We start from the raw sequence: 26257 nt of genomic DNA, 5'->3' as shown, positions 1-26257 counted from the left end.
AGTTCCCTTGCATAACTCTCCTGCTTTTCCTAATGTTTACACCTTATCCAACAATAGCACAATTATCAAGAACAGGAAATTAATGTTGGAATATTATTAACTAAATGTAAAAATTTATTCAAGCTTCACAGTTTTTCCCCTAATGTCCTTTTTCCATTGCAGTATCATCAAAAATCCCACTATGTGTGTAGTTATGTCTCTCTGGTCTCTTTCATGTGTAATAGTTCTTTAGTTTTTCCATCTTTAATGATGTTAATACTTCTGAAAAGCATTGACTGGTTATTTTGTAAAATGCACCCCATTTGGGGTTTATCCGATGTTTCTAACAGTTGGAGTTATGTCATGAATTTTTGGCAGAATGCATCATATTAAAGGACTCATGATAGTGATATATCTTATTAATAATGATGTTCACTGTGATCCCTTGTAAATGCCATTTTAATGCTACAGAAGAAAAATACAAATAGTGTTTATAGAGCATCAACTATATACTACACACACTGCCTTTGTTTTTCTATAATCCTCCTAAAGACTCTGTGAAGTAAGTCTTGCTATCCTCATTTTATTGAGTTTCTTAAAAATTATGTAGCTTACCCAAAGTCATAAAAGATATGTCTGACTCTAAAGCCAGATATTCTTGGAGCTTAGGATAAGCATTTCTTTAGTATAGAAAACCATTAAAGCAAATCCAAGTGCATGTGAGTATACATGGCTACTCTAGAATTTGATTCTCCATTTTATTTTCCTTAAGGTAGAAGCCTTAAGAGTCACATTTTCAGAAATAGTAATTTGTTATGGAATAACAAAGTCAAATATTTAGTGATCAAAATTTATGGAAAAATCCTTAATCATACAGAAAATCACAATGACTTTGGCCTTTCCTCCGCAGGATTTGTGATGTTGTCTCCTTTTGGATTAGTGTAATTTAAAGACCAAAGACAAGTGCAAAATAATTTCCTAAATTGAAAACGTGAGATGTTGCTATTGTTTCATTCAGTCATATAGAGCCAACACACATCAAACTGAATAACTGAAAGTCAATGATGAATTCTCTCTTCAGATAGTTTAGTTTCCAGGGAAGGAGAACACACAAAGCATAATACTTCCACAGCAATTACCATTCTCAAATATTAATGCCAACATCCTCTGAATGACTCTGTAGTACCATTTAAATAGTTAATACAATCTGATACCATGGTTGAATATAAGAAAACAAAAAATGTGAAGGCTCTGAAGAAAACCAAAGTGAGATAATGCATGCAACGTGTTTAGCATAGCGCCTGGTACACAGTGAACACTCTCTAAGTTTTAGCTTTTCTTGCTGCTGCTGAAGCTGTCCAAGATGTCTCTGTTGTTTAACCTGGGAAAGAGAATGTGTAGCTGGCTCATTCCTTGCTCTGTAAGACAAAAGATAAGACTGCTATAAATTTATAAAAGAAGAGGGCTGGTCTCTAGGCCAGTTTGGCAGCTATTTATCTTCTGTAAGTGCTCTTGTGCTATGCTATTGCCATATAATCTAAACGCAGCATTACGAACCCATATGAGAGGCATGGCTAGAAACTGAACCACGGCAATGTGGCAAGGAGTCAGTTAACACAGTTTAACCACTTTTGAAGTGACTTCCCTTTGGTCTTCCCATCTGAGAAAGTAGCTTTAGTGTATAAGTAATCATACTGGCTCGGGCTATAGGACAGGGATTCTAAACCTTGGCACTTTAGATATATGTAAATTTATCTATTTGTTGCCAGGGTAGATAGCTGTGCATTATGATATTTAGTTAAGCCTTTATGCTCTAGATGCCATTAACATTCCCACCCCAGTTGTAACAACCAAAAATGTCTCCAGACATTTCCAAGCATCTCCCGGGGGTCAAAAAACCCACTGAGAACCATTGTTAAAAGGTAATAAATCATTACAAACTCAAATCAGTGAGCATTGATTCAAACTAAAAATATTTGGGCAATAGGAAACCATATTTATTCAGTAACAAGTGCTTTGACAGATGTTACCTCATTTATTTCATGTAATTTTCATATCAGATGTATGAGATGGTTTTATTCACCATTCATGGATAGAAAAACAGAGAATTACAGGAATCAGGTAATTTGCCCATCTCACACATAAATTTTCTGTGACTGGATGGAGATTTAACAACAAAGCCTATGCTCAACCTGTTTTGCCCTCGTGACTCTCAGTTCAAGTAAAAGGCCTAGCTTCATGCAGTTTCTTCTGCCCCAAGAGAGGAGAATTATACTTCTCAGGTACAGATGGTTAGTAAGCTATTGTCTCGTTGAACTAAAGTCACCAGTCTTTATTCCACTTTGTGAAGCTATGGTTGGCACTCAGTTAAACTACATTTCTCACTTCCCAGTTAGCTTCCTATTTGGTTTTGCCAATAGGAAGCACTAGACTTTCCTTTTCCTGTATGCTAGCCGCGTCTGTCACCAAAACTGACATAGCAACTGCTACTGCTGAGTGCCTAAACTACTACTGGCAGAAACCAAATAACAAAGTCACCCAGTATGGCACCATTGTCCCAGAAGACCAGCCAGCCACCTGGTAGCAGACAGGTTAATTACACCGATCCCTTCTGTCACCAGGAAAGTAGTGTTTTCTCTTCAATTGAGTAGACATGTCTTTAAGATATTGATTTGCTTTCCCTGTCGATAATGTTCTTGCCAGCACTACCATCTGTGCACACACAGAATGCTTTATTCACCATCATTATGTACCAGAAATAATTGCTTATAACCAAAAACTCAGTTCACAGGAAAAAAATATATGGCAATGAGTGCATGCCTGTGAAATTCATTGACTTTACCTTACACTCCATCACCCAGAAGCTTCACCTTATAGGAGGAAGAAAAGCCCAACTAAAGGTTTAATTATGTCCAGTTGGGAGATTAAACAAGATAAAAATACTGGGCTCTATCTCAGAGGAGACAGAAAAACACTTTGAATGAGCAAGTAACATCTATATCTAGCTCCTATAGGCAGAAATCATGGGCCCAAGAATAAAGGGATTAAAGTGGAAGTGACTCTTCTCACCATCACACCTAATATTCTGTTAACAGAATGTTTGCTTTTAAACTAGTTACCTGGGTTCTGCTTTTTTGGGGACCTAGGTTCCAAGTAGAGAACATGATATAGCTTCACTGAATTGGAAGTTGAGACTGGCACTGGCTGTTTTGGACTCCTGATGCTCCTGACTCCAAAGGCAAAGAAGGATAAAGTGTCCTGATTGAGACGATTGATCCGGATTACTAAGAGAAAACTGAGTTGCTTCTATTCAGTAGGATCAGGGTAGATTACATCTGGAATCCAAAGGATTCTTTGAGGTTCTCTCTGGTACTTTCTATTTTTGATAGTGAAAGTTAACAGTAAGCTCCACCCCATCAAGAAACAAAACAAAACAAAAAATAGGCAGAACCATCCAACCAGGTAGAATAATAGCAACCAACTGTCTTAGGGAAAAGAAATATGGAATAACTAATGGAAGAAGAAATTTATAAATATCAATGAAGGCACTGTGAACAATTATAGGCCTTCAGTTATAGAAATGACATCTTTAGTTATATTTACTTCCTTGCTTCCTGTTCTGTACATTTGCATGTGTATATGCGTGTGTGTGTGTGTGTGTGTGTGTGTAATATTAACCCATTTTTTCTATCTTCTTTTCCCTTCTCATTTTATATAAGTATTATTTAAGTGTTTTATTTTATGTAAGTATTGGTGGTAGTAGTTAACCTCAAAATTTAGTTTTTGTTTTACTTTGAAATAATTTTAGATTCAGAAATTGCATGGCTTACAGAAGATTCAGGTACAAGAGTAACTAAACTAAGTGAAAAATAAAATAAAATTTCTTCAGAAAGAGAGTAACTGTCAAACAGAGATGCCTACCATGATTCTTGAGACCTCATCTTTCTCTTTTTTGAAGAGAAGATGAGAGTATGTTTGTTTATGCAGAGGATAATTGTATATCATTAAGCAGAATAATCTTTGGTTGAAAATTTAACCTATGTGTGAACAGGTGTGCATGGATCCTGAGGTGCAACAGGTCTGTCTCCTACACATTTTTAGGCCATTAATAACTCAAATCCACCCTTCTATATTCTGTTTTATATAGTTTGCTGAGACTGGAACTCAGCAAACTACATTTCTCCTTTACCATCTTTCTTCCTGCAAAGTTCTGATGATAGGGGGAGCTAGACAGTGATCAAAAGTCTAGGGAGAGGGGGAAGAAAAGAGAATTTCTCCTGTTAGCTTGCTGTCACTGTATCATACTAACAGCAATAGACCTTTATCCCAGCAGTACAGCTGGTTCCAGCCTCTAACATTTTTTCCTTCACCAAATTAGCTTTATCATGGTTCCTCAGAGGTACCAGAAATAGCCAGTTTGGGCCCTTCATCCGTGGTCTGCACCCTAAATCCACAAACCCCCTCTTCCAATATTCTTTTATTTTAAGCAGCTTTGTTGAGGTATAATTTACATACTAAATTCACCCATTTAAAAGGAACAATTTAGTGGTTTTTACTATACTCATGGAGTTGTCCAACTATCAACACAATCTAATTTCAGAACATTTTTGACATCCCCAGAAGAAATCCAGTGCCAATCAGTAGTCACTTTCCATTTTCCACCCCCCCATTTTCCACCTCTCCCCCAGCCCTAAACAACCACTAGCCTGCTTTTATGTCTCTATTGATTTTCCTATTTTGGACACTTCATATAAGGGAAACCATACAATTTTTTGCTTTTGTGTTTGGCTTCTTTCACTTCACATAAAGCTTTCAAGGTTTATCCATGTATGAGTACTTCATTCCTTTTCATGGCTGAATAGTATTCCATTGTATGGATATATCAGTTTTGTTTTTTCATTCATCAGTTAATGGATATTTGAGTTGTTTCTACTTTTTTGATATTATGAATACTTATACTATGAACATTTATGCACAAGTTTTGTGTAGATGTATGTTTTCATTTCTCTCATGTATGTAAAAGTAGAATTAGTGGGTTATACGATACTTTTGAAGCTTCTTAGTTTTGATTATCACTCTCTGTATTTTATTCTCCCAACCCCAGCAGTAGCAGCTCCTTCTTGTAGTTAAAATCCATGGATTGCCTCAACCTTCCCTTTTTGATCATTCTACCCTCCAATGACTGTGTGGTCAATTCCCTGCATTAAGTTTCTTTAGTTGAAGTACATAGTATGGTGTCTATATTTCTAACTAAACCCTCGATAATATAATCATATGATACATTCTAACTAGTTTTATCTACTTTTACTGAGCAAGGAAGAGAAATCTCTTTAAATCTCAGCAAGTCAGATATAAATAACTCTCACATAATGAAGGCTGTTAAGCCTTGGCATATATGCTGTTAGTAACAGGATTTAATTGTAATCCACTGAATGAGTGGCCACTATGAGATACTATTTTAAGCACCTGTCTGAGATAGTTTAAGGTCAATACCTCTTATATCCTGTAGTAAAATTCATTCCTTCATTTCTTTCTTCACTCATTAATTTGATAATTATTTGTTTATCATTTACTTTGTGCCAGGTACTGCTCTAGATGCTGGTGATATGGCAGTGAATAAAATATACAAAATATTAATAATCATAAAGTTTATATTTTAGTGGAAGAGAGTAAACAAGTAAGTATGACATGTAAGATGGTGAATAGTAATATGAAGAAATTTGAAGAATGACAGAAAGATAGGAAGGACTGAGTTTGGGGGAGTATATCTTTAAATTGGCTGATAAGAAACAGTTTTACTGTGAAGGTAACATTCAAGTAAACTTACAGAAGAGATGAGGCAGAAAGCCTGTAGATACCTGGGAGAAACAGTGTTCCAGACAGAGAAAATAGTAAGGTTTCCCTCTTAAGGACTTGTGTTGGGAAGATGCCTAGTTTGTTTAAAGAATAGGATAGAGTCTAGGCATGGTGGTTAGTGCTTGTAATCCTAGCCCTTTGGGAGGCTGAGGTGGGAAGCTCACTTGAGCCCAGGAGTTCAAGACCATCCTCAGCAACATAGGGAGACCCTATCTCTTAAAAAAAATAGCTGGGCATGGTGTGGCATATGCCTATTGTCCCAGGTACTCAGAAGGCTGAGGTAGGAGGATTGCTTGAGCCCAGAGGGTTAAGGCTGCAGTCAGCCATGATGATACCACTAGCCACTGCCCTTCAGGTCAGGTTATAACGAGACCCTGTCTAAAAAAGAAAGCATAGGATGGAGGCCAGTGTGGTTGAACTTGAATCCAGGGAGAGAGCAAAAGAAAGTTAAAGAGTCAATGGAGGATCAATCTTGTGGGGCTTTGTAGGTCATTATAAGGACTTTGGTTTTATTAAGAGTATGATACAAAGCCAATGGAAGGTTTTAAACAGAAGAATGGCATAACCTGACTTTTATATTTTAACAAGATTGCTCTAGCCTTAGTGTTAAAAATAGTTAGTGGTAGTGCAGTTAGAAGGCAATAATCCAAATAAAGAATATTGTGAAAGCAGTGGGGAAATACGTAGTTGGATTCTGAATTTGCTGACAGATTGAATGTATGAAATGAGAGAGAGGAGCCAAAACTGACTCCAAGAATTTCAGCCTAAGCAACTGGAAAGATGGAATTGCCTATTACTGAGACAAGAAACAGTGTAGAAGGAAGAGGTCTCCAGGAGAAAGATTATGAATTTAGTTTTGCTTATGCAAAATTTGACATATCTGTTAGACATCAAAATGGAGATATCAAGAAGTCAGCTAGATATCAAAATGTGGAGTTCAGGGGAGAATCACAACTGGAGATATTAATTTGGAGTTCTTGATGTATATATGGTATTTATAGTCATGAAAATAAATGATAAGATCAAATGAGAATTTTATGTAGAAAAGAGAATAGGTCCAAGGACTGAGGCCTGGAGTAGCCAGACCTTCAGAATTTAAGGAGATTAGAAGAAACCAGCAAAAGAGACTTAGAATTAGTGGCTTTTCCATAAAAATGAATGAGATTATGTCCTTTGCAGGGACATGGATTGAGCTGGAAGCCATCACCCTCAGCAAATTAACACAGGAGCGGAAAATCCAATACCACATGTTCTCACTCATAAGTGGGAGTTCAACAATGAGAACACATGGACACAGGGAGGGGAACAACACACATTGTGGCCAGTCTAGGGTTACAGGAAAGGGAAGGGAGAGCATTAGGAAAAATAGCTAATGCATGTGGGGCTTTAAACCTAGATGACGGGTTGATAGGTGTAGCAAACAACCACGGCACATGTTAACCTATGCAACCTATATGTTCTATATTTGCATCCCAGACCTTAAAATAAAATTAAAAATAATTAAAAAAAAAGAATTAGTGGCTGCTAAGATTGGAGGAAAATCAGAAGAAGGTGTTATTCTAGAAACTAAGTGAAAAGAAGTATCAAAGAGAAAGGTGTGATTAATAGTGTGATAATTTCCATCCAAGGACCTTATAACATTATAGATATATGAAACATACACGAAACAGATTATGCTGTGATTATGTTTGTTCATAAGAATTTGCTGCATATTTATATAACATAAAATAGGTCGATTGCTCATTTCCTATAGAGATATAAACATAATAAACTAAAATAATATCATAGGAATTTCATAGTTTATTATACTTTAATCCTGCTATGGTAAAATATTTTGGTCATTTATCTTCATCAAAGGGCTCTACATCAAACTTTGTATTGCTTTCTCAATTATATGTTGGAGCAAAATATTTTAAAGACAGACATGAGATGTGTTGATTAGATGGCTAGCTTATTCTGTGGTGACCAAAAAAAAAAAAAAAAAATCCAATAGTTTCACCAAGGTGTGTTTCTCCCTTACATTAAAAATCCAATGTAAATAGTCGATTAGGATCTTCCCTATACAGGAGAAGAATCTGCAGGAGAATCTGCAGCTCTACCTCTGGATTCAACTCCAACCACACTGGCCTCCATCCTATCTTCTCCATAGTGATGGAGACTCTGCCATCTTGTAGTTGAACCATTTGGAAAACATGGCTCCCAAGGGTGTGGCAGCAGGAAAAGAGAAGACTAGGCAACTAGGCAACTAAATAGGTGCTTTTAAGAACTTGGTTTAGGAATGGCTTCAATAGCTCCCACCAATATCCCATTGGGAAGGACCCTGCTATGTGGTCTCAACTACAAAAAGGTCAGGGAAATGAAACTCCCTGTGTGCCCAGGAAAGGGAAAACAAGACAGTTCAGTGATCAGAGAGCTTTGTTTCTGCTACAGAAGTGGAGAGTAAGAAAAAGAAGTGTGTCAATAAAATAAATTTCTTTATGAAGTTTAGTACAGCTTTGGTGTGGAATTGAGCCTTGCATTTCTTTCAAGTGAATTCCCTTGCTCCTTTCCAAAGATCTTTAGGCAAGCTTTTACTTCCTTTTCAAACCATGTGACTTAAAGAGACTTAAGAATTCTGACATCATTTATAAATGTCTGGGTTATCTGAGCAAAAGCATTTTCTACATAAAATATATGAGCTTATGTAAGTGATTTGTGGTTTTTTTTATATCTGTGGACATAACCAGACACAGCCCAAGAAACTGCAACATAATGAAATAGGCTGAGAGAGGAAGATGCCTAGAATGAGACCTATCCTCTGTGGAGCAAAAGGTTCTGGGAATATAGACAAAGACTTGGTGGCAAAAATGTGACAGCCTACATATGGGATAATAGGCAAAATAACAGATGCCACCCAGGTAGGCCTCCACCACTTGGTGGTTCAGTACAGCGTATATATTGACAAGCTGGCCCAGCAAAGACTCCACAAGGAGCCCAAATTCAAATTGTAGGCAGATAGCATAAAGATCAACAATCAAGTGAACAACCTAACAACTTCACCCACAAAACCACTCAAAGGTAGGTTTCCAGTATTCATGCAATGCAAGGTGCCAATACTAGAAAGACCTTTGAAACAGGGAGAAAAGCAATTAGGTCTGTATTAGAAAACCAGATTATCAGCACAGGACATAAAGTAAAAGTTTTCAACATTGACCACACAATAGAATCCACTGGGATACTTACTGGAGGACAAGTTGACAACAAATTAAAACATCTAGGAGGGAGTTCCAGTCATAAGTGATGTTTCGAACTCCCTAGGTGTTTCTAATATTTAATCAAGGCTAAGAACCTATAAGCAGATGAGCAATGGTATATCTTTGATATTTCCAACTAAAGTTGGGACTGGCCTTGAGACTGGAGGTCTGGAGATCCACAGAAGAATTTTTAAGTCTTTAGGTACTCGTAATCCTTACTTGGCTATGCAAATGTATGCATGTGTAAAATATACAATGTTGATGGAAATTGACATGTTATTTGTCAGCTGTTCAGTGGTCCAATAATACCTACTGAATTGTTGCAATGGGGAAAATACAATAGGAAGTCACAATGGTTTCTTCCAATTTTGATTTCAGTTTTAAAATATCTAAACCATTTCAAGATTTTTTTAAATCTTGTTATTCAAAAGTAAGACTAAATAGCTGAGAATTTCTAAAAGAGGGGAGTTTGTTGGTTATTAAGACCTTCAATGTAAAGTAATGGGGAAGCCTTGGATTATAAAGCTTTGGCAGTGCTGATTTCTCAATCATGAAATCCCAGTGGAATGCCCACTGGAGTCACAGCTGCTGTTCTCCATTATACTTGAGCCATCAGTGTCATTCCTGGAGCAGTCCAATAAGACCAAGTGAAAACCATCTTTAGTGTTTATATCTCCACTTTTCCCCCGCTAATAGTAGTGTAAACACAATTGCCATGGAAATGCACCATACAAAACACAGTTGAGTTTCTGAGGACTCTACGTGTGTGATTGTAAATAAAACAGTGAAAATTTTACAAGTGTGGCCTAAGGAAATAAAATGACCACTGGGTTCTTCCCTGACTTAAGAGTGTCATATAACTTGCTTTTACCAGTATCCTGAAAGAAATTAATCCTTGTACAAAAATAAAGACTTATTCTATCCATGACAAATTATCAATGGTAGCCTTGACATGAACGATGGTTAAGATTTCTAAGTAATTCCATCTTCATTCACTTGCTCATTTATTCCATCGATAAGTATTTGTTTACCATCACTGCCTGGTAGCCATATACTAGATTCTTGACATACAAATATGAGTAAGACAACAGTGTCTTGGTATAAAACATGTTCCATCAAATCAACAAATATATAAGGTACTTATTTGTGAATGTACATTTGAGTCCTACTTTAAAAAAATTGATATATGAATATCTAAACTCATAATAGATAAATGAGGAAATGATGCTGCTGGTTTCAAAAAAAACTGTCATGGAATAATTCGTGAAAGAACCTCAGGGTTATTTCAAATCATGAATGCTCTTGGGGCATTTAAGAATTATTGATGATTAATCACTTGATTATGGGATTAGAGGAAGTCTAAAGCAGTGGTTCCCAACTCTGTTTGCACATTCACATCACCTATGGACCTTTTAAAACATGCTAATATCCGGGCCCTATTTTAAACCAAGTGAATAACAATCTCTGGAAGTAGGAATTGGGCATTAGTATTTATGTTTTTTTGAGACAGTATCTCACTCTGTCACTCTGGTGGGAGTGCAGTGGTGTGATCACAGCTCACTGCAGCCTCAATCTCCAGGCTTAAGCATTCCTCTTACTTATAGCTTGGAATGCAGGCATGTGCCACAATGCCTGGCTAATTTTTTTTAATGTTTTTGTAGAGATAGGGGTCTCACTCTGTTGCCCAGCCTGGTCTTGAACTCCCAGGCTCAAGTGATCCTCCCGTCCTGGCCTCCCAAAGTGCTAGGATTACAGGCGTGAGCCATTGTATCCCTGCTAGCATTAGTATTTTTAAAGATTTCCAGGATGAATCTAAATGTGAATCCAGGGTTGAGAATCACTGCAGTAGAGCAAGGGTTGGAAACTGTGGTCCATGGTCCCAATCTGACCCCCCTATTGTTTTCGTAAATATAGTACTGTTGGAACACAGTCATGCCCATACATAATGTTTATGACTGCTTTCACACAACAATGGCAGAATTGAGTAGTTGAGACAAATACAGAATTGACTAGTGGTGGCTTAGTTGAGTGATGTGACAAAGACCATATGGCCTACAAAGCTAAAAATATTTACTATCTGGCCCTTTACCAAAAAAAGTGCTAATCCCTGGTTTGAAGAAAGGATAAGCATTGAAAACTTAAAATGTTCAGCAATTATCTACAGCTTTTTCAGAAATATAGATAAAGGAACTCTCGAAATTATTCTTACAGTTGATTAAAAACTTTGATTCTATTTAATAACTTTTTCTTTACATACACTTTTCAGAATCATGTTCTTATGTGGTGCACCAGCTGTTAAGCCCTTGACTCTTGGCTTCAAACCCACTCTGACCATAGTTAGCTTTGTGATATTGGGGCTGGAAGTCTGCAAACCACATTCCTGCTTGGCCAACTGGTCTTCATTAGATTCTGCCAATAGGGGACTGCTAGAGAAACATTAGAATCCTGGAGGAGGACCCAATTTGTTCCCTCCTGTTTGCCGTTTACTTCATTCTGGCAGCAATTGAGTCCAGTTTGCAATCTTGCTGACACTCTCAGAACCAGCCTCATAGCATACCCTCAGAGATGTCACTGCTCACTGGCAAAGTCCTTTTCTTAGAGGTCTAGGTCCCAGCCCCAGGGGTTTGTTCTTTGAGTTTCGAGACAACAGCACAAGCCAAAAACTGCCACCCCCAAGAGAGGCCCCTTCCTTCAAGTTTCGACATTTTAATAATGTTAATTTCTTTTTTTTCTTTGTTCCAAGCTGTAAAGATAGTGCTTCCTGCAGTTGCTACCTCCATGATATCTTAATGTTTCCAATTTTTCCTTTTTAGTTTTCTTTTCTTTGCTTTCTTATTTATTTTTGAGATGGAGTCTCGCTCTGTTGCCCAGGCTGGAATGGAGTGCAGGGGTGTGATCTCATCTCACTGCAACCTCTGCCTCCTGGGTTCAAGTAATTCTCCTGGCTCCCCATCCTGAGTAGCTGGGACTATAGGCATCTGCTATTACACTCAGCTAATTTTTGTATTTTTACTGGAGACTGGGTTTCACCTTATTGGTCAGGATGGTCTCGAACTCCTGACCTCAGGTGATCCACCCACCTCGGCCTTCCAAAGTGCTGGAATTACAGGCATGAGCCATTGCACCTACCCTCCTATTTAATTTTCTAATGCCTATGACTATTACTTACATTAAAGTATGTCTGTTAATATTACTGGTATGGTTTCTATCTCCTGTGTGAGAAAGCTGTTGGGCTTAGGAATAATAAATTATCATTGAGCCCTGAATTCAATAAAGATTGATAGATTCAAACTGTTGTATGGGAAATAGAATGCTAAATTTGAAGACATTATGCTCAATCTATTATAATCTACCTATATACTCATTAATAATGTCTTATTTATATACTACATGAAATAATGGACTTTGTCACTGTGCCTAATATGGATTGTGACTTCTGAGGAAATGCCTCGTTTACTCTTGTTGAGAATTAATGAATAAGAATTCATTGCATGTTTCCAATAGTAAATGCTGCAAAAATACAATTTGGAGCATCCCACTCGAGCCTGGTCATTTCCAAAAGATGAGGGTCAGACAAAACTTGGGTAAATCAGACAACTTCTACTAACTTACTGAATCCAAAATGTAGTAGATCATTTCATCTTTATAAATTAGCTAAAAACTGCAGTTTGTTAACATGGAGTTAGAACCAAGAAAAAGGACAAATAAACTAGAGACAAACCTGTCTATAGCTTCTATTTGGTTAATGATTTTCTAAGATTCATCTTTTCAGCTGATTTATATGGACAAGTGTGCTTTCATTTCTTAGTTAATGTTTCTTTTAGAATATGACTTTCATACCACCATCGAGCACAAAGGGAAAAAGACAATTAAACACCAGATTTGTAAAATAGAGGAGGGGTTAGCAAATGACAGTCAATGGACCAAATCTGACTTGCCATCTGTTTTTGTAGATAAAGTTTTATTGACACACAGCCATGCCCATTTGTTTCGGTATTATCTATGGCTGCTTTCATCACAAAGCAGAATTGAGTATTTGAAACATAGACTGCATGGCCCACAATGCTGGAAATACTGACTCTGGCCCTTTACAAAAGTCTACTGACTCCTAACACAGAGAGGAGGAGCAGGTGACTGTCATTATGGTGTGGTGTGGTGCCATGTATTATGAGGTTAGTCACAGAACCTGGGGGAAGCTATGATTCTCAAGCTTTCCCATGGCAACCAACTACATGCTCAAGTTAGAACACACTGCAGGTTCTTATGCATCTATCAGTTCCTTATTCAGCATCTAAGATCCTGTATACACCCCTCTGTGTCATTCAAACTCTCCTTACTAACTGTAGTAGAAATCATGTCTCTCTCTTTTAATGCCAGTTTGTTTCCAACTGTATCTTAGGCTCTTTTAGAAGTAGAAAGGCATATTTTTGTCCATCCCTTGACTACACTTGGCAAGGACCTTGCCCAGAGCAGCTAATTAGTAATTATAATTTGACTGATCAACACTATCCAGGGGAACTCATAAGAGCTGTCCCAGGCACCAATGCACTTGTTTACTTTAGAAGAGAGCACTTGAGTTTTTACTGCCTGCTATTGTGTGTCTTATTTGTTAGAAATTGTCAAGCTATTGTTTCCAAAATAGATATGGTAATTATTAGACAAAAGATTGAACTATATAAAATGAAGACCAAGAAGGAGACTATTTATCTTCGCAACTCTCATATTTTTACATATTACCCAATTATATTAAGCATAAAGGTATGTATAGGTATGTATGCTGAAAGAAATAAACAAGATTGATAGATGATAAATAGCCAGATTAAAGATCCTAAAACAGCCTGAGGGCTGTTTCACTATTCCCAAATAATTTCTATTTTATAAAGAATTTTATTCTTAGTAACACAATATAATCTATCTTAAGTGCTACCATTTCAAATAGCATTAATGCTGAGAGTTAAAATCAAACATAACATACAAAATGTGCTTAGTAAAACTTCATCTTCTCAAAGATCAAAGAAAATACACAATGCAGGAGGAAAAAAAAGGAAAAATACAATTTATGCAATTTTTCAAGTAGACAGCATCTTGAAATTCCAAGCAATAATGGTACTAAATGATAAAGATGAGGGATTCTTTATTAATTCATGTGTCTGGAGCACCACCAGAACAATGGGGCATAGCCAGCCCCTGATGTGCCATGCCACTCTACTGAATTCATTTTTGTCTTTTATTTTTCCCCTTCCGTAACCTGCTAAGATTTGTTTTCTTCAAAACCTTATCAAACATCTCTTAGGTCAAAGAGGTTCAATGCCTAAGGCTCCTGTGAAAAGAAATATAGACAGGGGCCTCTATGATTCTTTTACTTACAGCCTCAACTAAATACGAAAGTGACAGAAAAATAAGGGAATGAGAGCTGAAGGTGTTGACGGTAACTTTTAAAATAAGATGCTTTTTGTCTTAAAAGTAGTTTCACCATGTCTGTTTTAGGAATACCTGGTTTTTAATAAGGTTTCTGTAAGTATTTAGCCTACAAATTAAACAATATCCAAGTAGATGTATATATATATATGTGTGTGTGTGTGTGTGTATATATATATATATATGTGTGTGTGTGTATGTATATATATATATGTGTGTGTGTGTGTGTATGTATATATATATATATATGTGTGTGTGTATATATATATATATATATATATATATATTTAGATAAATAACACTCCAATTTCTAGGGCCACTCTAATTCCCTTCTGTCAACAGAGTGTTTGGTATCCTATATATACCATGACATAAGGAATTCCAAGGTGACCCCAAAATTTCTCTACAAATGCCTAAAATTCTAAGACTGATGATTCAGTCCTTTTTAATAATGCCACTTCCATGACTTCAGGGACCATAGAATGCCTTGTTCACCATTATATTCACAGTCATTGGCACAGTGCCTGGCATAAAGGGACTCAACCGTTTGTCATATAAATTAATGGAAAGCATTGCCTTCTACATGCAAATTTTTGGGGACATCAACTCACGAGCTTCTTAGCCCTTCAGAATGAGTGAGTTTTTCAGATTACCTTTATCCCTAAAGGACCTATCTGGTCATTGCTAAAAACCAGGAAAGGGGTGTAGAGCTGCTGAGGAAACACCTACATACCTGTTCTTCTTGCTATTAATGGAAATTATATCATCATCTTCTCTGGGAGATTTCTCAGATTAAGTATAGGTGAACAGACTTTTTAAAAATGAAGTAGCCCAAGTAGGGTGAGTGACATCTTTCACTGGTGATAGCCCCAAAGATGAGGGAAGGTAGCAAGCTGCTAAGAGCCCCATGAATGGTGACCAGCACTTGAAATGAGAAACTCCAAATGGCCACTTCTAGCCTCCTATCTCAGTGAGCTGAAACAAAACAAGGCCAGGACGGGAGAGCGTAATTTCAAAGCTCTGTACAAATCTGGCTTGACATTAGAGAGCTACCCATTTTTACAATCGAACAGGGTTGCTTCTAAGGCTGGCTTTGTGATCCAAAATGGTCTTCAATCTCGGAGACAAAGGAAGGCTTCCGATAAGTTAACCTGGTTAAACTGCAGGCACTATTCATCACAAACAGGGTACAAAAGAGAAGCATAGCTGTGCCATTTGCCTTTGGAAGCTCTGGCTTCAGCATAGAAAGTTTGCATGAGTTCTCAGCTTCTGGTCTCAACCTTGGCTCCACATTGGAATCCTGTGAGTCACAGCCCCAGAGTTTCTGATGTCACTGGTCTGGAGTGTGGCCTAAACATCAGAGTTTTTCATATTTCCCCAGATGACTCTATTGTACAGCCAAATTGGGGTATCAACCATCCCAGTTTGCCCAGGACTGAGAGGGGTTCTGGAACTGAGGTGGTTCCTGAAGTGTGCAACATTTAATGCTAGAAGCGGGAAAGTCCTAGGCAGACCAGGGAAAGTTCGTCACCCTAAGAGCTGCTCTCAGTGTTGTGTGTTTGATGTGAAGATATGGGAAGAGAAGCAGTACACACATTTTAGCAATGGCAAGGTTGGCTCCAGAACCAATTACCTACTACAGAAGCACAGAAGGCATCTAAAATAGATTTGTATCAGATGGCATATTCTGAATTTTATCATGTACAATTTCTTGGAAGGGCCCATACATATTTCCTTCTTCCTCTGACTTTTGCAAGTATGATCCTATTCCTGAGTGTGTGCTGTCTTCTCTTAACTAGAAAATGAAATCTGCCATCACAACTGGATTGACTTTCATTAGCCTGTGCTTTGGGAAATTGAGCCCCTTCTTTTTCATTGAGTCAATGGTAATTGATAGTTGCCAATATTTTAGTCAGGGAAATTCTAGCATATCACCCCTTCAGGAGTCTGTCTAATCCAGATTTTGACAAACTTCAATAGCAACTGGATAATGATAGTGACCTCTCACCCAGATCTTTCTCTTTAAGAAAGCCACCAAGTAAGGGGTGTATGACCTCTCTCTTTGGAAACCTTCTAAGAAAGACTGACAGAGAAGTGCCAGTAGAGAAAACCCAAATCTTATCACAAAAAATTCTCTTTTATATTATAAATACTGATTCTTTCAAAAGACATACAGAAGCAAGGGCTTGATTCCAACTCAACTCCAGTATGGGGAAACTGGGAGCTACAGAAGGTAGCAAGCAGAAGGAAGTATCAGGCCAGGCCAGACCTCTTCAGATCATTTGCTGAGAGAGGAGCTTTGCCGACAAACAGGACCATCACCCAGCTGCAAACTATAGACACATTCAGAGGTCTCTACTGCATGCACCAATCCTTTGCTGTCACTCAAACAACTTCGCTTTTATACTTGAGAGGTGAGAAAAATAAGCCCTCCCACATTGTTATGAGGTTGCACTTTTCCAAATCAGAATCTTTATTTCTACGAGTGTTCTTTCTAGAACTCAGTGTGTGATCTGTTCATCTTGGTGTCTTTCCTGTGAGCGTTCTTATGGGCTTTTAGGCAGGGAAGACTGGCCCTAAAATAGCAAAATGAGACAAGAGAGTTGCCCCTGCATTTTGTGAGATTAAGCACATCTTATGGAATGAACAATGCTGAGGTTGTGGTGAGGGTTAGCTGCCATGTCCTATGTGCTATTTGTGGCTGATGATGCTGCAGCTTTATATATAGACACTCAATCTATGTTTTTCAGCTCATCTAAAATATGACTTGATTTTATATAAAACTTCCAGAGTGTGTCTAAAGTTACTTACTGAGCATGTTGAACCTGAGTTAGCTTTCTGGGCTTCTCACACCACACGTCACAGTCACATCACCTTGCATAGCAATCAAAGAAAAGGACAACTTCCCACCACATAAGCTAATTCATGGTCTATAGCATGCCAAGGTGACTTTTAAATTGATTTTGCTGATATATAAAGTAAAAAATTTTTTAAGTTCAAAGGTTTTTATATTGGTTTAACTTTAGGTCTGTAGCTTCAGATAATGGTTGACAGGGAATAGGAAAAGTGAGGGGTCTCTAAGCTGTGGACACTGTCTGTGCAGGGTGAATTCTGTCATACCTGGGAATAGAGAATTTTCTAGATCATGAATCAGAGCGAGGGACTGGTGTAAGCTGGGCTCCAGGGGAGAAAAGCAGCATCGGCCTGGCAGCCTGTCAGTACCACTGAGCATCACCGCCTGTGCTAATGTGGAAGAGCCCCCAGGACAGAAGTAGGACGAGAAAAATAGAAAGGAAGCAGTGCAAATAAGTGGAGGAAAGAATGTAATTAAAATAGAGTAACTGAAGACATAACTTCCATTGCATTAAGGATATTTTTAGAAGCACCATGCTAGCATTTTATTCTTGAAAACACCCACTGCTCTCACCAATATATTACAAATCTCTAGATGCCTTTTCAAAATTGGACTTTGGCCAATCCTCTCCTGCTCTTGTTTATAATAGGAACAGGATGTGCTGTGTCTGCTATTTGAAGTCTTGATTCTTTTTCATCCTTTCTATAAAGCCCAAGTTGGGATTTATGATGTCTCCAATGCTGTTTAGGTAGGCTTCTATTTTGTTACTTTTCTCCCCCCATTTATTCTTACTTTTATTTCTAGGCAACCAAAACCCAAGAATTCAGCCAACTAACACAATGAAAAAAATATATGTATGTTGGCTGGGAAGAATCCGAATCTGATTATACTAGTTCTTCACAGAACATTTTATGAAGGAATAGAAGTTTAATTAAGTGTTCTTCCCATTTATACTAATTTAATTTAAAAGGCTAAAGTTATTGATTAAAAAAAAAAAAAAAAAACATTAAAAGGCACCCTTGATACTGGTTCCAGGCTGCTGCTGGCAGACCATTTGCTCATGGAATATAATTGACCATTTCCTCCAGTACAATGAAACCCTTTATTAAATGCTTTCTCACTATGGGCAGATTGGTTTATAGTTGAAAGAAGCGGAGATTTACAATCCTTGCTGCTATTTGCTTTCCCTTCAATTCAGACTCTGCCAACACCACACAGATTTATCTCCTTAGCTTTGAAAGGACTTTGGATTTGGGTGGTTTTATTTCAGACTGAAGTAGACTCAAAAGAGACTGCCAATCCAGTGGAATTTGGAAGGACTAACCTCGGTTTGCTCAAGATCATACTTAAGTTAAGCCAGATGAGAATGGGATAAATATCCTCAGGCTGCCTGAGTGTCCTTACAACATGGCAGTCGGCTCTCTCCAGAGTCAATGATCCAAGAAAGGAGTCAAAGAGAAAGGTGCAATGTCATTTACGACCTAATCCCAGAAAGTACACATCATCATTTCTGTCATCTATTCTTCATAAGAAGTGAGTCACTGGGTCAGCCCATACTCATGGAGATGGGAAGTAAGCTTCATCTGTTAAAGAGAGGATATGAAAGAATTTGTGGACATTTTTTTAAACCACCACACACCTGCTACACTGAACTCCCAAAATTCATTTGATTATGAAGTTTCCTGTTTTATTGAAGCCAGACAGAAGAGTATGCCTTGCAGGGTAGAGATAAGTTCTTAAAACAGAACAGGTAAGTTAACTAAAAATGTAAATTTGGAGGAGAGAGAAGACTAAGTTGACTGGGAAGATGAAGAATTAGAAAGTTCAGCTGAATGTTCTGAGTATTCTATGCAATGTAAGAGACAAGCTTGGCTGCTCAGATTGAGAGAGACAGGAGTGATACTGAGACGTTGAGAGGTGGGAATAAGGTTTGCAAAAGCAAGAAAAGAAATCTAAATAAAAGAACAGCAGAGCCACAGCAAGGGCCAAGCAGAGGCCACATCAAATGGATTTGGTACAATTTCAATCAATACTATTTCATGACTTTGTCTACCCTGAAGACCACTGCACATGAATGGAGAAATAAAATGAAAATGGTGACCCAGGGACTTGAATTGACCTGACAAAGTCCACATAAGTTCAAGGAGAAAAGAAATTCTTAAGCTCAAGAAGGAAGCATTGAATGGGTGCACTCAGATTAAACATGAGTAAAAAGGCAAGTTAGTTCCAAATCTGCCATGAAGAACAAAGGGGAAAAAAATCAAATGCTACCATGAATGTGGGGAATAAGTGAGACAAATTTAGAGATATGGCTGATAAAGATATTGGGGTCTCAGGAGGCAAGGTGTGGGTTCAAGGTCATGAATATGGGACTGTTCTGTTTGATGATGAAATCCATAACGAGAATACACTTGAGAATGGCTGTAATGCAAGGAAAATGAAGGAGATGAAGCAGCAGCTTGCAAATTTTCTTTAGTCTTCATGTATTCATCTATTCCTATGTACTTCAAGTGCCGGAACTCTTGTCTTTTCTTCTGTGAGTCCTCAACTCAAAGCCCTATTCCTGGAAAGTAGTGGGACAGTCAGAGTATGTGATGGATGCTGGATCAAAGGCTGCAGGGATAAACAAGTGACAATGCAGGGATTAAAGTTGCCCAGAGTGTTGACAGGAGAGTGGTGAAGGCAACAAAGGGCCCTGTGCAAAAGCGACTGATGAAATGCATCTAGCCCTATCCAAGTTGTAAAATCTTCATTTGGAGAGCAATTTTGAAAAGCTCAGACTCATTTTCATATCAGTGCATTCTGAATGCTGGTGTCTTGACTTAATCAAAATGGATTCTGCACGCAACACCTAGCCCACTTCTCCATACCTTGCCTGTCTTAATTTCTATTCTTCTTCCCATGAAAACCTATATGACTTATAGTGAACCTACAGCCTGAAGAACTATAATGGCCTCTTGACTGCTCCAAGCCCTGGCCTAGGCCGACAACGCTTCCATCCTCAGAACACTGACCAAACAAAGAAAAGATTGAATCAGAGAAAGGCTCAGGCTTAACGGCAGAGACCTGGAATAAACACCAGTGAGCAAACCATAAATTGGAATTATCAAGTCTCATACCCCAGTATTACTTACCATGAGTAAAACTTCATGCCATTAGGAAATGAACAAGCACTTCTCAGACTTTTATAGATATACTAATTTTGTAAATGCTCAACCCTCAGAATCCAATTCAGTGGGATGTTGAAGACCCTGGTCATCTGCATTTTAAGAAGCATACTTAGCGATTGTCACACAAGTGGTTTCAGATATTTTGAGAAATGTCACCCTAAGCCTTTTGCCAATGGATTTCGGTATTAAAGAGACAGGGACAGGCACCTGGCCCAGAAGGAGGGACTTGTTATAAAGCTCAGTTAGCATAGAAAGAACCCTGGAATTTTTCCTGGGACAGTATGTTTTTTGGAGGGTACTTGGCGTGATGAGACTGAGGAGGTAGATGCAGAACCCCGGCCACACTGCAGGGTGTTTCGGTGCATGAGTTTCCTCCTGTGCTGCAACCTACCCTATTCGTTATAGCTAATGATGCCTCTGAGGGACATTTTGCGGAGAGGCCTGAGGCTTTTTCTTTGTTGGTGATAGAGGGCAGGTGAAGAGAAGCTTTATAGTATCAGGACATAGTCATATCCCAGAAAAGCAGCTCCTGGCATGTTTTCTACGAGATAAAATGAACCATATAAATGCAAAGTAATATTAAGTGAGAGCATCTTATTGTGAACACCAAGTGAAAATTACACAAACTGTTATTTACATAAAATGCTGCATACAAAGCAGAAATCTTTAGCTCTTTCCCAAGGAATGTAGCTTTGCTGTTCTCTGGACTCCCGCAGTGCAGGAGGAATGAAAGCACCTCTGGGCACATTTGGCAGCTGTAAGAATCCACACCAGGGCCCTGTCCAGTGCTTACATTTCTCTTTCCCAAGAAGCTCATAAAGCACCTTGGCTGACCCTTCTCCATCACCTCCTAAAAAGACAAAAATGCTGTCACTAGCTTAGACATTAGCAGGAACATGATCAATTTTTTGATGTTCTTTAGAGCTGGTTTATATGTGTCATGAGAGGAAATTAGCATTCACATCACGTGTGGACCTCATTCTCCTTCGAGCTCTTTCACTATGAGTGAACCCCTCCAGGTCCCCATATTCATTCACAAAGTCACAAAGTTTCCAGCATCTTTGAAATTTGCCCAATTCTCCTGCAACCAAAAAAACCTTGAAGACACCAGCAGGTATTTTCTTGACAGCAGCAATATTTCTTTGTGCACACAAAGAAAGGAAAAGAGGGAAGCCCTCCTTTGGGGAGAAGGTTTTAAAGTATAATCAAATCTGCTCCTACTCAGACACAAAAGATCACAACTAGCCATAGCAATCTGCAATGGCCTCTTCCTTTGCCTCAGAGGCAGGCAGTAATTGATTTGATTTGCTTTATGGGAAAAATCTCCCGGGCATGACTGAGTGCTAATTGCTACTAACAAGGTTGCATTTTAAACTGGCTGTCGTCTTGAGCTTTCTGTCCCCTTTCCTCCAAGCAGCATTCCTGCCACTGGGTTGCAAGTAAAGCTTCCGGTGAGCCCTCACCCATAACAAGCTCCACTTCCCTAGCTGCTCAGAGTTGTGTTAAGAAGGGCAAATTCCATTGCCTTTCAAAAGGGTGACTGGCTGAATGAGCAGCGTCTAAAGATGCACGGAGGCAATGTAGCTCTTGAGGTAATGAACTCTAAATGTAACAGGATCACTGGAAATCACTTTCATAATGACTTTTACTGGTTCAGGCTATTTCCCAACATCCATCTCTCTTACCCAGAGGAAAACCAGCATGCCCCAATCCATGAAAGAATGTTTTCTTGATAACAGTGTATTTGGTGGCTCTTAAGTTTTGCATCAGTGCCCTTAAGTCTCAAATGGTACCACTCTTTAAATTATGATAAATTGTCAAATTAATTTTAACTCTAGATAAGCAAAAACAGAAACTCCTTGATAGGCTGTGGAATAAAAGATACTTTGAATAATATACCTAGAGCAGGAGTTATCAAACTTTTCTGTAAAAACACAGGTAGCAAACAGTTTAGACTTTATGGGCGATATGGTCTCTGTCACTATTCAACTCTGTTGCCATAGTATGAAAACAGCCACAGACAAAATGTATGAGTATAGCCCATGTTCCAGTAAAACTTCTTTTACAAAAACATGATCCAATTGGGTCTGATTTGTGGGCCATCATTTGTCAACTCCTAACATTGAATACACTTTCCAAATATAATCAAGTATAGATCTATACAAAATTATTGTAACTACAAAGTGACCTAAGAGGCCTGAAAGCCCCTATAGCTACTGATTTTAATTGGTATACTGAAGGTACCATAAGAACTAAATTTTTTATTTAGAAGCCTCAGTTTCCTCAATTGTAAAATAAGGGGCTGAACTCTACCGTGCCTAGATATTTTTCCAGGTCTAACACATATAACTTCCCAAAATTCTATGATCTCAAAGTTCTGACCATATATGTCCAATTTAAAAATTATTTCAGAATTGACCACCCAGAGGCTTTACATTCCTCACCTCTAAATTTTTTTACTTAAACATCATTAACACTCAGAGCATCTTATAAGAGCCAAGACCACTATGAATAAATGCAAATATGTGTGAAATCATGGCCTTGACTGCCAAAGTTTTCACAAAGCATCCTCAACTTCAGACTATTCACTTCTACATACCCCTTGCCAACATGCACATTCTTGCCTTCCAGATTCTTTCTTCCATGAAGACCTTCCAAGACTAATTCCATTTCTATGCTATAATTTTCAACTACCCTACCTTCTTCTCCACGTAATGACTCAGCACATTTGTTGTATATTTCTATACAACTAGAGTTGTTTTTGAATGTGTTGTTGTTATATCTTGTGATTTGGGCAAAACAATTTAAACAGTTCTTCTAAATTTCTGTGGATGCACAACCTAGTTGGAAACAAAAAACCAAGGTATACTTTAGATGCAGCTATTTTATGTTTTATGTTAGTGTTGAACAAGAAGAAATAACTGCTTGGAAGTTAAGTGCCTTGGATAATGTTCCCATTGAGTAAAGGACATGTGTGATGTAATTAAGATTGTGTGCTTTGGGTAACTTTTAATTTCTGGTTTAATTTTACTGTTTTACCTATCCACACTGGTAAATTCCTGGGATTAAGGTACAGTAAGTTTGTTCATAGGCCTTTTGCTATTATTGTTAGCACAAGTTGCTCCACAGTATATCTTCTTTGTGTTAGGTAAAGATAGCTCCCTGCCGTGAAAGTTTGTGAGCTTTCTTTAGCACTACTGGTAGTACAAATGAGAAAAAGAGTGTAATAGAAATTATGAAAAAAGAGAATTTTTGAAACATTGAGGATTCAATATCAACAAAAGAGCCTCGGAAACTAGAAAATGAACGATAAAGTAAACCCAAGAAAATAGAAGCGAAAATAACAAAGATAGCATGGAAATTCAGAATAGAAAGTAAAGAAACAACAGAAAGATTCAACAAAACAAAAGCTTAGTTTTATGAAAGAAATGTACAGAACAAACAAGCCTCTAGCAAGACTGATAGAGACTATACCAATAAATTCTATTATAATCACATAACCAAAAATATAATATTTATAAAAATCATAAAGAATTAAATGAATGAATTCATGCCAGTAAATATAGGTGTAATGGAAATTTTCTAGAAGAGTATAAATTACTGTAGAACAGACTGCTAGTGCTCGTCAATATCTGTGTTCTTCTCTTCCTCCTGGGCACAAAACTAGACTCAATTTCCAAGACTCCCTTACACTTAGATGTGACCAGTGATTTAATCTGGTCAGTGAAGTGACCCATAAAAATCTTCCAAGAATGATTGTCATACTCCTTTATCATCCACTGGCCTGGAACTAGATGAGGTACAATACAAAAGAAGTCTCAGTCCCTGAGTGATTATGGTTACAGAGATAACCTTCAACTCATTACCACTATTATACTAACCCACATTGGACTGTAACATGAATGAAGAAAAAACTTTTAAACTTTTATCGTACTAAGCAACTGAGATTTGAAAATTAGTCTACTTTGGCTAATACATTAAATAAAATTGACTCAAGAAGAAATTGAAAACCTGAATAAACAATAATCATTGAAGAAATCAGGTATTTAAAAATCTCCCTCTCACCTTAATATATATTAGGTGAAATGACTGTTATTGGCCAAATTAACAAAAATTTCAAAGAATAGATCCTATCTATCTATCTAGAGAGAGAGAGAAAGGGAGAGAGAGAGAGTACTTCAGATATCTAGTAAGAAAGCTGTCAAACTCATTTTTACAAAGTTGTTAATAAACTTGACATCAAAACCAGTCAAAGATAATACAAGAAAAAAAGTACAAATACAGATGCACATAGATTTTTTTAGAGAGTTCTAAGTAACATTTTCATAAATCAAATCCAACAGTGACATTCAAAATTAATACATCAACTTTAGTAGAGTTTGTTTACACTTGAGAATGCAAGACTAATAAAATTACAGAAATGTACACTGATCTAATCTACCACATAAACAACTTATGTGAGAGAAAACATTTGAATCTCTGGACAGAAACAAAAAGAAAACACTTGAAAAAATTCAACACCCATTCAAGATAAAATTATTAGAAAATTTTAAAAAGAAAACCTTCACTGACATCAAAAATCATCCTTGAAAAAGCCTATATTAAATATTGTTTCATGGTGAAATCTTAAGAATTACCCATTAAAGTCAAGAACAAAACTAGTAACTCTGTTCTCCTCACTGTTAGTAAGCATTTGATTGGGGTCCTAGACAATGAAATAATATTAGAAAAGTGGAAAATATTAGGCATGAGAATGAGAAAGGAGACAATAACTCATTCTAATTTGTAGATAATATGATCATTTTGAGAAATCCAGAATAATCAAGCCATTATTAGAACAGAATTCAGCAAGATTGCTAGATATAAAAACACCATACCAAAATCAATGTATTTGCTACACATTAGCAGTAATCAATTAAAAAGTATATATAAATGTTTTGTTCAATAACAACAAAATGCTGTAAGATTCCTGTTTAGTGATGCATGTTCAGGTCCCTTTTGGATAAATTTAGAAAATGCCATACAATGGCAAAAAAAAAAAAAACCTGAAATAAATGGACAGAAGATCGATATAATAAAAATGCTTTCTAAATCACTCTGAAAAGTAGAACTATGAAATCTTCACAGTGCTTGGTGCACAGAAGGGAATCAACTGATATTAGCTAGTATTTCTAGATTTTTTTGCATATCAACTCTTGATCAGTTATCATTTACAGTTCATCTTGTGGAGGGGAAAATGATTCCTTTGCTATTTCCTTTGTAACTCTCTCTTGTTCTCTGTCTGCCTCTTGCTGTCTTGCTTTCTTGCTCTCTCACTCTGTGTGTCTGTGTGTCTGTGTGTGTGTGTGTGTGTGTATTCCATTCCTTGGCTGATTCTACCAGACTCTGCCTCTTTGAGTAAAGAGTCTATAGCTATTTCATCTTTTATTTTTTACAGGATCTAATTCAGTGCCTGTAAGTGCTGAACAAATATTTACTGAGTGAACAAAGACTGAATATTGCCCCAAATTATAGATGCTTGAAACGCTATTACAATAAACAATTTCTTTCATTTACATACGAGGCTGTCACATACAAGTTTGAATTTGAAACTTGAAATTATTTCTGGTTTTATCATAAATACCTCTCTGACTTAGCAGGTCACCTATGAGTTACAATTTCCCTATCTTTGATACAATAGTCATAAACTACATCATTAAGGAAGGCCTTTTACAGTTCTAAAATCTTATGAATAATGCAAGGATAGA

The sequence above is a fragment of the Callithrix jacchus genome, chromosome X (assembly GCF_049354715.1).
Source record: "Callithrix jacchus isolate 240 chromosome X, calJac240_pri, whole genome shotgun sequence".
NCBI lineage: Eukaryota > Metazoa > Chordata > Mammalia > Primates > Cebidae > Callithrix > Callithrix jacchus.
This window is presented reverse-complemented; position numbering follows the sequence as displayed.